Raw genomic sequence first — 13,907 nt, 5'->3', positions numbered from 1 at the left:
CGTGTGAAATTATGTGTGCTATTTTGCTTTCACTTTCCCCTGCACCTTTGGGTTTGAGCCACACCAAAACGGAGGATGGGCAAGGCTCGTGGACTCCCTTTCCTAAAGCAATTTTCCCTCCTCTAGGTCTGATTTCATGTGAGCATCATTTTAAACTCCAGCAAGATGTGGTTCTATTTAACTAGCCCTTGCTTACAGAGGTCCCATGCCTACTATTATATTTCCTTACCATGATACATACTTTGCAGTGCATTTTTCTCACTAATCATGGCTTAGCAAACAAGGAAGGAGAGGGCCCCGTTTTATGAAACTTTCTGATGAGTGATGTTCAGTTTATTTCAGTCTTTAGTATACTAGAATGTACAATTGCTCTGAAGATAAATAAAAGATTCAGTCGGGTGCCACTGGAGAGCCGAGCAGCATGTCTTTGGCATTGCTTGAGACTTATCTGATTTGGATTTGTATACCTCATGGGGAATGGCAAAATATTGGAACAGACGGCTTGATATTTCCGAAGAATATAGTGGGCTTTATTAGCACCAGTTTCACTCCCTGACTGACGGCTTTTTCAAATTTTTTATCTTATTAATCCGTGCTACTGTATGTAAATGTTATTCCTCTCTGCATAAGGGAGGCAACCAGCGATTTGTAATAAATGCTTATGAGTGCCTGAGGCTGCACTTAAACTTTAAAACATCTATTATTAAGTTGCAAAAAAACACTGTAATGGCCAATAGTGACCTCATAGGAATTTTAAACTGTGGTCTGCTCTTCTGCATTAAAAACAAAAAAAAAAAATTGCCTCAAGTTAGAATTATGAGCAATGCTATTTTAACAGCTGCATTTTGATTATTAAAGTGTGTTTTACAACTGAATTACAATGCTTTTATGGACTCTAGGTATAAGATTTAAAAAGGTCATTAAACATAGTCGGGCTTTGTCACAGTAGGTGTCATTGTATACAATGGACACTACACAGTCTATTTTATGTCACCGCATTTAGGATTTAAAATAGCATGCAGCAGCCTTTTAGTTTGTTTAACCATGTAGATAACTATAGATCTCTCAAGGATTTTTGACAGTTTGCAGTCTGAGATGACTACTTTCATTATTATTTTATTAATTTGACAAGAAGCCCTACAGATTTTCTGTGTATCACTGATCCATTTGTCCCAGAAATAATTAAAAATGCCAGCCTGGAGCAACAGACAACAGATACTCTTCTGGCAAATCAATGTTCAAAAATGCATTGCTTGTACTGTAGCCAATTCTCTAGCCCTGAAACATTTCTACATTTTCTCAGTCTGATCATATATGGGCTCATTGACAATCGGTACTGACCCATGGTATAGGTTTTCCAAATGCAGGACCTTTAAATTGATTTATTTATTATGTCATATGCTGGATACTAGACGGAATGTTTACATCTCTTGCTCCACAAATACAAGGTGAGGCTGCTTTTCCCAGGGTTGCCTCTGCCATACATAGCTCGCGAGGCGGTGAATGTAAACTTGAGTTTGCCTCGCCTGTGCCCTCCCTGCCTGTTAGCCACTTATATGTAAATCTTCAATTTTCTTGTTACTAATTTGGCATGGTGTTATGCTGGTGACTAGCTAGAGTCCGTGCCATTCGTGGAACTGATTTCTGGGTGCCTGATTGTTGATGAGGACATGGGGATGGAGGTGTGATAAGGAGTATAGAATCCTCAAAATATTTGACAAAATGTCACAAAGGATTGTATTTGCATGTAGTACTGTGGGTAGGACATAATGATTAGTGTGCAGTGCGTTGCCGGCCCTGCATATCCGAGCTCATGCAGATAACATGTCTGCTGTACAGCTTTGAATATTGTATATGTACTTTGAACATATCTATGACTAGCAAAGCTGTCATTCTGTTGAAAAATGTAGCTGCACGGATGACAATACTGGTTTAATTTTTTTAAAAAAGAGAGGACATCTTCTAAATAATTATTATCGTGCTAATAACATTTGTATTCTTTTGTGTATAATTAAGATCTGCCTGTCTAAGCATGAAATAGGGTTGAAATCGTGAATAAGTATGCTATCCTTAACCTATTTAGTAAATCAGTTTTAATTTGGCTTTCTTTAGGTTAAATTATAACAATAGCATGCTGTATACAAAAATCCACAATTCCTGACTGTAAAGAATCTTGGGAATATTTAATACTCAGCAAAGCTTCCCACAAAATTAAAGAAGCCCCTCTTATGAATATGAAGTGCTGAATTGAAAATAATGATTCAACAATTATAGAAGTCATATATTTGAAAAAGTTAACATTAACTCTTTACATCTCAGAGTGAGACACAGTCAAACCATTTTATATTTTTGACCTCTGGCTTTGGCATATGATTTTTTTCTCTTATGTAATAAAAATTAATTTAAGATCTTACTCCACCTACTTCTGAGAAAATTCAAAGCAGCAAACAGGATAAGACAGAGTGAAAAATAAGCTGTTTAGGGATAAAACATAACAGGTTATGTAATTTAGTGATCACAAACTGTTTGGGAATACATCATGCCTTTTTGTTCCCATAAAATAGGAATATCTGTTGTTGGTGTTTGGTTATTTTTTTCCTTCTGTAATTTCATGGCTAATACCTATCCAGGCAATTACGCTAAAAGAAATTATCTTTGTCATTTTGCAAGGGTTATTCTTTATTTTCAAGGTACTTATGGCTTTTCTAACCCAGCAGATTCACTCTTCCCCATCCCGACTGTAACCATTTGCATGCTGTGATTTATAAGGTTATTGGAAAACACCTCCATTTATCAATTACGAGAGAGCACAGACTGCTCGGAAGCAGTTCAGGCAGCATCCCTGGCAAGTGAACTGTCTAAGGGGTGGGAGGCGGGGAAAGAAGGAAAAGAAAAGAAAATGGCAACAGGAGGAAAGTGGGAGTGCAAAGAACTGGTGGTCAGCATGGCTTCTGCTTTTGTTTCCTGCTGAGTACCAGCGGCCCTGCTTCCACAGCTTTCCTGGGACTGTGCACGCAAGCCCCTGCGTTCGATCCCTCCCTCCACATTTTTGGTCCTCGCCCTGTTTTTCCACGAATCTGCATGTGTTTTTCAGTCATCAGCAAACATGTTTCCAGTGTCTATGCTCCGTGTACGCTGTGCTCGAGGGCCTAGACTTGTACAAAGTCCCATGAGGACTATGAAGGGAGGGATCATGGGACCTACTATGGCCCGCTGTCATGGGCCAAACATATTATACAAAAGTGCCAATTAAAGGCAAATAGAAAAGACACCATAAAATGCTTGCTAACTAAATTAAATCATGTTTTTAAAATGGTTTGTATTTATAGTTTCTGACATGTCATATTTGCTTAATAAATGAGTCGATAATAATAATAATATCTTGATGATGATGATCGTGATAATGTCGATGCCAATAAGGACTTCAGCAATTGTCACAGGAAAAGAGATTACAACAGAGCAGGTGTTAGTACTACCCCGGAAACCCTGGGCATTCTAATGAGTTTTCCACAGTGGATGCTGCTTTGACGGGACCTCCCCTCACACTTGCTGCCTGCTCCCCACCCCTCTCCCACCTTCCCTACTCTTGTTCGTTCTCCACAGCATTTATTACATTCTAATCTACTGAATTTGCTGTTTATCATTGTTTTTTGTTTGTTTGTTTGTTTGTTTTTTAAATCTCCCCTCACTTAAATGCAAGTTCTAAGAGGGCAGGGATGTTTGTTTTGTTGATGAATCCCAAGCGCTCTAAGAGTGTCTGGCACAAGGTGGACTTTTAATAAATATCTCTTGAATGTCAAATGAATGACTGGTGGCTTGTCTCATGTGCCCTCCTCTCTCTGTTGTTTACTCATCCGGTGAGTTGGCTGCTCCCACCTTCAATATCCTTATAACAAACAGCACACTGAGGGCCACGGTGGCCAGCCTCGCTATAGCACGTCTACTGTGCTAGGGAAGGGGTAGAGAGGAGGATTTCCAGTGTTCAGTGTGTGGCTGATGACAACTCCACACATGCCGTAAGCTTCTGGGAATGGCTGGGAAACCCCATTATGGCCTACTGATCAGTTTGCATATTGAAGCCATTTTCTTCAGACAGCCTTTCCCTGAGATACTCACTTCCCTGCCCAGTTCCCTCAAGTAAGCATAGTGGTTAAGTGAATAGGCTTTGGATCAGGCAGGTCTGAGTTTGATCCTCCCTGCCCATCCATGCCAGGCTAACCCAAGGCACACTCTTGGCCTCCCAAACCTCCACTGTTCGTCTTTATGGATCTGAGCTAATCAAGGTACTTGTCTCCTGAGTTTTGTGAAGAGTTAAATGAAATGCTCTATGAACGCCACAGTGCTGGGTAGGCTAGTGTTCAGTAAATGGTAGCCAATGAAACATTATGAATACTAATTATTAATATTTTGATTGTTGTTATTGTTGATTTGGCAGTAATTCCTTATGTTGCATTGAATATTATCTAACATATTGGTAATCTGTGTTTCACATAGTTCTCTATTATCTACTCACTTCTCCTTTAAGATATTTTCCCCCTTGTTTTTCAGGGATTTAAAGTATTAGAAGGATTTACTATTTTAAAAAACTTAAGTAACTAGTTGTGGAGAATATATAGAGATTAAAAATTATTCTTACTTTAGAATTAAGAAAGCATTATTTTTTCTCCAAATTATGATTTTTAATGCAAAAGAGTAATGAGATTTGGATGAAAGACAATGGAGAGAGGAAGGTAAAGGAAGAAGTAGTTCTAAACTATTCACCATCTTGATTTTACTTATTTACATAATTTTGAATCACTAAACCTGATTTTGTTTTTTGAATGTAATCTGATTTTCCCCTTGCTACCTGTATTTTCTTGGAAGTACTCATTTTTTGTCAAATAATGAATTAATTAGAAGAAATTATTTATACCAATATATAAAGAGAGAATGAATACCTGCAAGCTGGTAATTATGTTTTAGAGAGAAACCTAAACATATAAAGATAATTAATTTTGAAAAAACAGAAGTGATATGGTAAAGTTGCACTAAAACACATTATAAAACTGCAATAATTAAAATAACAATGATACTATTATAAGATGAAATAGACATTTCATTGTAACAAAATATAAGTATAGAAATTAAACGTAGTATAAATACTTTATATAGCTAAAAGTAGCATTTTAATTTAATGGGAAAAGAATAAATCAAAAATTGCATTGGAGAATTAATTAGTTCGGGAAAAAATAATTTAGAACTCTTTACCTTACACAATATATGAGCATTGATGGTCAATTAAAAAGCTATGTGTAAAAAGTAAATTTAGAAGAAATAACTAGATGTAAGATATGTTACCAACTTAGATCTCAGGATAGAGAATGCCATTTTAGCATAAAAACAAAGAAAGGAGACATGAAAATTAAATAGGTTTTTTGGTATAAAAATTAAATTTTTATTTATGCCAAAAAAACAAAATGCAAAAAATCCAGGTAAATAATACAAAAGGATAACATATTAATAATAAGGATAATAAAGAATTCTTAAAAATCAGTAAGGGAAGGATTCTGTCAGAAACATGTGTTCATAAACTCCACATTCTTTGTCTTCTTGGAAACCTTCAAAAACCAACATGGAGAAAAGGAAAGCAAACACGTGGCTGGTGCTTTTCAGTGAACTGGAATACAAACTAGAATCTTTTCAGGGGCTGCCGAAAGGAAAGGTGTTTGCACTGTAACCATTTTGCAGGATGTGGAGGAGAGAGAACAAACAGCACTAGGTGCCATAACTCTGCAATACAAACATACCTCCTGTAGTCAGGAGCACCTTCTAAGGGACATCGGCTGAATTCCTTCATTGCAAAGGGGATCCAAGGTGGGGCTGAATGGAGAGGAGACAGAGCCCACCTTCCTCTAGATTGACCATGTTCAGAAACCCTAAGGAGGCAGGAGTACCCTGAAGATATACACTCATAAACCACACTGACAGGAAGGAGCCTGGCATTATTGGAGAAGAGGTTCTTGTGAAAGCTAGCCATCCTGGGCCGTACCTGATTCCTCCACACTTAGAGCTTATGTGTGGTCCCACAAACAGCTCTTCCAGAAAACCCCGACTCATATGAAACAGATATAAACATTAAAACAAAATGCGTAGAGCATCTCTAAAAGATAAAGTTTGTAAAGGAGGAAAAGAGTACCATCCTTTATTGGCAAAAACACATCCATCAGAACAATGTTGCTAGAACAGATGAGAATTGTGAATAATGTGATGCCGTTACTTTTTTAAAAATCATATCTTTAAAAAAACCATAATACAGAAATGCAAGTGTTCAGGAAAGAAATCGTGATGTGGTAGAAGCAATGAAAAATGAAGTGGAGTAACCCAGGGAAGAGGTGAAAGAAAAATAATGAAATACAGGCAAAAAAGTAAAATGGAAAGTATTATAAGGCCAAGGGTCACTGTGGAGGTGATGATAAGGGCACAGAGGATGGAAATAAGACAAATGAAATAAGTATAAAGAAAGAGATAAAAGGATCAAAAAAGAAGATGAGAGAACTAGAAGACATGAAAAGGAGTCTCCCTTGTGTTTATTTGGATTCCTAATGAGAGAAAAGAGTGCTAATGAAATGAATCAACTATTGAGGGATACAATTTGACAAAGTTTTTCTGAAAGGAAAGAATGAATTTACCTATTGAATGGGCTCTAGTGCCTGGAAATTTGACAAATTTCAGTTAACATCAAGAACATTCTATCAAATTTCTAGGGCTGTAACTGCTAGACCAAAAAGATTGTGTCATATTTAAGGGATTAAAAATCAGGCTGGTCTCAAGTTTCTCCACAGGAATCTTCAATCCCCAGAGATAATACAATTAAATCTACAAGATACTTAAGAAACTATGAATGAAGTATGTTATAGCTAGTTACACTTTACTTCTAGTATAAAACTCGTAAACTAGTTGTTTTGAACCTACAAGAAGGTAACATGTATTCTTACAATGAGCTCTTCTGGAGGAAATTACTAGAAAATAAACTTCAACAAAATAAGAGTTAACTTGAGGAAACACAGCAAAAGGACTGGCAGTGAATATTCCACATATTTCATAGAACTAAGACTAAAACTAACATGAGCAGTAGAGTGACAGACCAAATGTGAATTTTATAAGCTAGATCACCTAGGTTCTTTGTTAAAATGCAAATTCAGGAAAATTATTCCTGGATGAGACCCGAGATTTTACCTTTCTAACCAGCTCCCAGCTGATGTCAATGCGGCTGGTCTCTGGACTATGCTTTGAGTAGCAAGGTTATTATTGTAAAAATAATACAACCAATAAAATTAGGAGTGGAAAGTAGATTGAAAATAAAATGTGTGATTATTTGTTCATTTATAATAACTGTGAATTAATGAATATTTTCTACCACTGATAAATCAACTGGTAGAAATGTAACCACTTAGTAGTATAAAGGTAAATATTAAGAAACCTAACACTATTGACCAAAATCAAGTTGGGGAGGAACAGGATAGGATGCCAAGGAGGAGAAAACATGATATATTTTTTCATTGCGCATAGTAGGAAACTACTATGTTATCACCCACAAAATTAGAGGACCAAAGGTATTATATAAACATATAATGATAAAGGTAATCATTAAAACAAATTAAAAACCATGTTCTTTAATAAGAGAATTATAAACATGCAAAAGAAAACAGGCAACATAGTGAAAGACTTAAAAACACAGTAAGTACAAGGAAACAAAATAATGTGACAGAGCTAAGACCAAATATATTTATAATATAAATAATGTATTATATAAGTCTTCTAAAATCAATATTAAAATACAAATGATTTCAATTTGGATCACAGAGCAGACCCATTCTGTATGTCAGGGTTTCTCATTCTCATCACTATTGACATTTTGGGCTGGAAATTCTTTGGGCGGGTGTGTGGGTTGGAGGCTGTCCCGTACACTGTAGGATGTTTATCAACATCCTGAGATTATTCCCACTAGATGTCAGTAGCAACCTGCTACCCCCTCCCACCCCCCCAGATTATGATAACCAGAATTGTCCCCAGACGTAGCCATATATCCGCTGGAGGGCAAATTCACCCCTGATTGAAAACCACTGTTATATATAGACAATCATTATGCTTTCTGAGAAAACATTAGCAGCATTTCTACTTATGGTAGAACAAGGAAAGGATGCATATATCAAAATGATTTAGAAAAATTAAAAGGATAGGCAAAGATCTGCCATGCAAATGTAAATAGAAAAGGTAGATGATAACATGGTATTAATATCACACAAAAAGGAATTCAGGCCAAAGGCATTATATAAATAAGATGAAGAAAGGTCTTTTGTAATGCTGAAGGGATGAAATTGCAATGAAGATGTAATTGTTATAATTTTCTGTGCACCAATACCATAGCGTCAACATATATAAAACATAGGACATGCAAAGGAAAATAGAAATGCAATAATAGATTACCTGTTCTAGTTCATGATTAAATGGTGTAAAAAAAAAAGAAAAAGAAAAACCAGGTATAGAGAAGACAAAAATAACGCAGATTTATGTGTTGTATATTAAGTTCTATTTTATTAAAAAAGAAGGTAAGCATTATTTTGCAATGAACTTTTACCCAGATCACATCCTAAGCAACCATGGAAACTACAATTGTCTCTAGATATATAAGTAGCAAAGCAAACATTTTGTGATCACCAAGCAACAAAACTAACATTGTGAACAAAATCAGAAAATAAAATTTCCTACCTCCTGAAGGAAAATCTTTCAATTCTAGGGTCAAAGAGAAAATGTAAACTGGAATGAAATTTCAGAATATGTAGAAAAAAAATGTGGCTACACTACAGTACCTATTACAGTACCTATTAAAGCAATGTTCAAAGAAAATTCATTGCCTCAAATTTTTCTATAAATGAAAAAGACTACAAAAATTAATTACCTGATGCAAGAAAGGAGAACAAAACAAATGTAATAAAGAACATCAGAAGTTAACGAGTTAGAAAAATAGACGAGGAACAAAAATGATATAAGAAAAATTCCAATATATTTTTAAGAAGTGAACGTGCAGGGAGCCTGCGCGCTCATGGAGGTTGTGGCGGTACTCCGCAGGCGATCGGCTTTGTGCACGGCGGCCGCAGCGGCTGCTGGGGCGCACCCGGGGAAGCTGTTCAAGGAGCAGAAGTATGAGCGGCGGCTAAGAATCCAGAAAAGCTTCTTGACGATGATTCTTCATTTTTTCTATAGGTTTACCATTACAGTTGCAACTCAGCTTCCTGGAAGTACATTGCTATGTCCAGATGTACTCTGGAATTCACAAATCCCTCTTTTGATCTGTAGGACATATGGACTAAATGGGTTCTATGAGGATCATTATAGAAGAACTCCCAGTAATAGAATCTCATCCAGATAATGCATAAGATCTATGACTGGATAAACCCTTTCCTGAACTGAGAGAACACTTTCAGTTTTAAGATTTGGATCCTATGGACAAAAAGGACCACAGCCACACGCCACGGATTGTAAATATTTAGCATAGTCAAACAAATGGATGACTACCCAAAACGTATAAACAAAAGAGAATTCAAAGATTTGATTAGACAAGGAATTCTAAAGAACGAAAATGCAGCCCCAGAAGATGAAGAGAATTTTTAAGAAGCTATTAAAAATGTGAACACAGCACTAAATACAACTCAGATCCCAAACAGCACTCAAGATATATTTAATGACAATCACTGCGTAAATATCACCAAACAGTCTCCATCATTTTGGATTTTAGCTTGTGCCTTACAGGAATTTGTGGGCAAAGAGGGTCAAGGAAATTTACCATTCAAGGCTCAATTCCTGATATGATTTGCAGATTCTGCCAAATACATAACTGCAAAATGTTTACCATGAAAAAGCAAAAGAAGCTGCTGCTGTGGGGAATCATGTTGCCAAATTGCTATAGTCTATGGTCCAGGCCTAAGAGTCCATTTCAGAGATAAAATTAAAACTACTCTGTAGAAATCCTGCATTTCTTCAAGTGGTAACATGTTGATCCTTAGCTGCAGAATATGCCTTGAATATGGTTAACAGGGATGGAATTATTTCCAACATGGACAATACAGATAATGAGATGGGGTTCTACTTAAGGTTATAGGCTATGAATAGATTTTGTAAAGAACATGGTAGCTATTCAGGGGTATATAACTATCAAGATGAAGAAGACTACAAAAATTAATTACCTGATGCAAGAAAGGAGAACAAAACAAATGTAATAAAGAACATCAGAAGTTAACGAGTTAGAAAAATAGACAAGGAACAAAAATGATACAAGAAAAATTCCAAAATATTTTTGGAATAGAGAAAAATTGAAGTCTTGTCTCACCAGCTTCCTTCAAGAATATGGACTGTGCAACAGCGAGAGATGACTATGTCCTGAATCGTGCCGATGTGGAGCTGCTGAACCTCTCACCGTCGCTGCATTCTCAGCAGGAGCTGCTGCTCAAGAGGTTATCAAAATAATCACCAGACACTTTGTAATTTTTAATAATACTTACATTTATGTAGCATGTCACAAACTTAAGCAACTTTTCAATTGTAGAATAAGCACCCTATGTAGTGTGTTAATTGAAACTTTAATTGCCTTCAGGTTGTGTTCATATATGTAATTTCCCTTAAAATTCTGTTAAGGGAAAACTGTTAAATTGTATCCCTAATCAACACGTTTCTCATTTTAAAAAAAATGAACACAATATTGATCTTAAAACAGCAACAAAACAGTTTGAATTCATACAGAGGACATGATAGGCCAGTGTTTCTAGGCCTGGCTTTGCATGAGCTTCCCCAAATACCCAGGCTGCACGTCCATGGAATCTGATGTAATGGGTTGGTGATGGTGGGAGTGGGTCAGTATTGGTTCGTTGTTGATTGTTCCTCATATTATTGATTTGTTTCATTGCAATATGTAGTCAGATTGGATAATCACTGTTCTAGATCAATGTCTTTCTAGAATATAATTATGAAACTTCTAAATAAATCTTAACATTTAGAATCCAGCAGCATATTAAAAGAATAATACCATATGACCAGGATGGTTTAATATTAGGATATCTAATAATATAATATTGAGAGAGGAAAAATTATATAACCATTCTCACAGACGCTAAAATGGCATGTTACAAAATTTAATATTTATTCTAAAATTTTTTAAAAAATCTATAGAAGAATATATTAATCTGAAACCAAAATCCATCATCATGCTTTCTGGGGGAAAAAATAGAAGCATTACTAGTTCTGTTAGAAATAAGGAAAAGTACCTCAAAACTATATGACCCTATGAACCAATGTCACCCCAATAAATTTAAAGAAAAGAAATAAGGAAAAGAGTCATGGTAAACTAGGTAATGCAAATACATGAGGAGGAAATAAAAAGAACAAAATTGGAAATGAGAAAGCAAAGGTATTACTTTGCAAATGATATAATTACCTTGCAAATGAAGAAAACCAACTAAAATTACTACAACAGTAAAATCATTCATGTGTCATGATAATAAATTAATATACAGATTTCAGTATTTTTTACATTCCTAAACAAGAAACTGGAAGGTATAAATGTAAGACTTATATGAAAATTAAAAAAAAATACTTTTGAAGGCCACAAAAGATTGTATGAACAAATGGAAAGGCATAGCATGTTCTTGGATAGAAAGTCTGAACATCATTAAGATGCTAATTCTCCCTGAGTTTACTTATAAATTTAACATGATCTTGATAAAAATACCAAGTCTGTTTTTTCCCCAAACTAGACAAGTTGATTGTATAATTCATATGAAAATCAACAAGAATATCCAGGAAATTTTTGAAAAAGAGAACCAGTGAGGATGGATTAAATAGACATATGGTATGCAATGAGTTTTATAGAAAAAAAGAGAAAAATAATTTATATATACATACACACATATATGTATATATATACATATACACATGTGTGTGTTTGGCTTGTGTGTGCACACTATCTTCCCCTGGCAGTACAAATAAGAAACAAAGAAGAGTGATAACCTATTGAGGTCATGGGCACTCATCTAATGTGGGATAGGAGATCCTTCACTGAATATATTTTTATAAATTTTCTAAAATTTAATCTATTCTATTTTTTCCATTACCATTTAGTTCCCTTTATACCCACCTGCCCCCACCCCCAGCAATCACCACACTGTTGTCCATGGCCATGAGTCCATTTTCCTTTATAAATTTTGATGTTTGGGTCATGTTGTTGTATTTATGTATTGCAAAATAAATAAACAATTTAAAAAGCAAAATATGAACCCATTTTTAGAAAATCATGCAAAGGACAGCAACTTGAAACAAAGCATTTTTTTAAAATTGTTCAAATACTTTTGTCTCCATTTTCCCACCACCACTTTCCCCTGCCCCACCCACCCCCACCTCCCTCCCTTAAGTCCTTCCCCACTTTGGCTTTGTCCATGGGTCCTTTATACATGTGCCTTGACTTGACCCTTCCCCTTCTTTCCCCTGTTATCCCCCTCCCACCTCCCCTTTCATTACTGTTGGTTTGTTTTTTTTCTTTCAACGTTACTGGTTATATTTTTCTTGCTTCTTTGTGTTGTTGATTAGGTTCCACTTATAGGTGAGAACATATGGTGTTTGTCTTTTACCACCTGGCTTATTTCGCTTAGCATAATGCTCTCCAGTTCCACCCATGCTGTCGCAAAGCGCAGTAGCTCGCTCTTTCTTTCTGCTGCGTAGTATTCCACTGTGTAAATCTACCGTAGTTTTCTGATCCACTCACTTATTGATGGGCACTTAGGTTGCTTCCAGCACTTGGCTGTGGTAAATTGCACCACTATGAATATTGGGGTGCATAGGTTCTTTTGAATTGGTGTTTTGGGATTCTTCGGGTATAATCCCAGCAGTGGAATTGCTGGGTCAAAAGGCAGTTACATTTTTAGCTTTGGAGGAAATTCCAAACTGTTTTCTATGGTGGCTGCTTTTTTGAATAGGGCTATTGAAAGGGATACAAATTAAGACAACAGCAACAAGAAAACTATACTGATGCTCAGGATGTTAGCTACTTTATTTGCATTGCTTAACTTAATCCTCAAACATAACCCTGTGAAATAGGCACAGATGTGGTTTAAGGAGAGTGTGAGGTTTGAGCTCCATTTTATTTCCAAATGTCCTAAAATCACCATTTTTCTTTCTATTTTCAGTTGAGAAATGGTAAATGCTTAAAAGGAGATCTAGTGTTCTTAACCATCTTGACCCTCAATTGTTCTGTATCATTTGCTTGAATACTTCTGAGCTTTTCTATCAAGGCCCCTCATTTTGTGTGGTTATTATTGGTTCCTTATGTGTGTGATCAAATTAATTCAGTCACATTGTAACAAAATTCTTTACATCTGTCCAAATTTATTATTTAAAAAGCAACGCTAGGTACCTTTGGAATCATTCACTATGAGGAACATACTCTGCTATGTGCAAAGGGTGGTAGATTTCAGGAGAATGACTAAGGATGCCATCTAGTACAGGTTCTGTGGTGGTTTTCTGAACTCATGATGTGCATTTAAAGAAGCCCACCCAAGTTAGTGAGAGCAAGAGTTAAGATGGTAATAATGAGGATTGCTTAATTCAGAGAGTGATTACTTCAGACTTAAAGTAAATGATTACACATCAGAGGCAGGAAAATCACAAAGTACGTTATGAACTGCTTAACAGTATTAAACCACTTATTAACTGGGTGACTTAGCGATATTAACTCATTAAGTTAACCAGTCTACATTTCATTGGCCTCACTGATAAAGTGAGATAATCATGGCCTCTAACTCACAGGGTTTCGGTGCAGATTAATACATATTATAGTCTGTACAGAAAAAGTCCAGCCATTGTTAACATAACGAAAACAGTTT

General features: G+C 35.9%; 1 pseudogene; it reads left to right on the top strand.

The window, feature by feature from the left end:
- Positions 1-3,403: 3,403 nt before the first annotated feature.
- Positions 3,404-10,582, top strand: LOC129072015 (NEDD8-activating enzyme E1 regulatory subunit-like; annotated as a pseudogene).
- Positions 10,583-13,907: the final 3,325 nt, after the last annotated feature.

This window comes from Pteronotus mesoamericanus, unplaced genomic scaffold (genome assembly GCF_021234165.1).
Source record: "Pteronotus mesoamericanus isolate MK-2021 breed Mesoamerican mustached bat unplaced genomic scaffold, CSHL_Meso_final contig_291, whole genome shotgun sequence".
Taxonomy (NCBI): Eukaryota; Metazoa; Chordata; class Mammalia; order Chiroptera; family Mormoopidae; genus Pteronotus; species Pteronotus mesoamericanus.
This window is presented reverse-complemented; position numbering and strand designations above follow the sequence as displayed.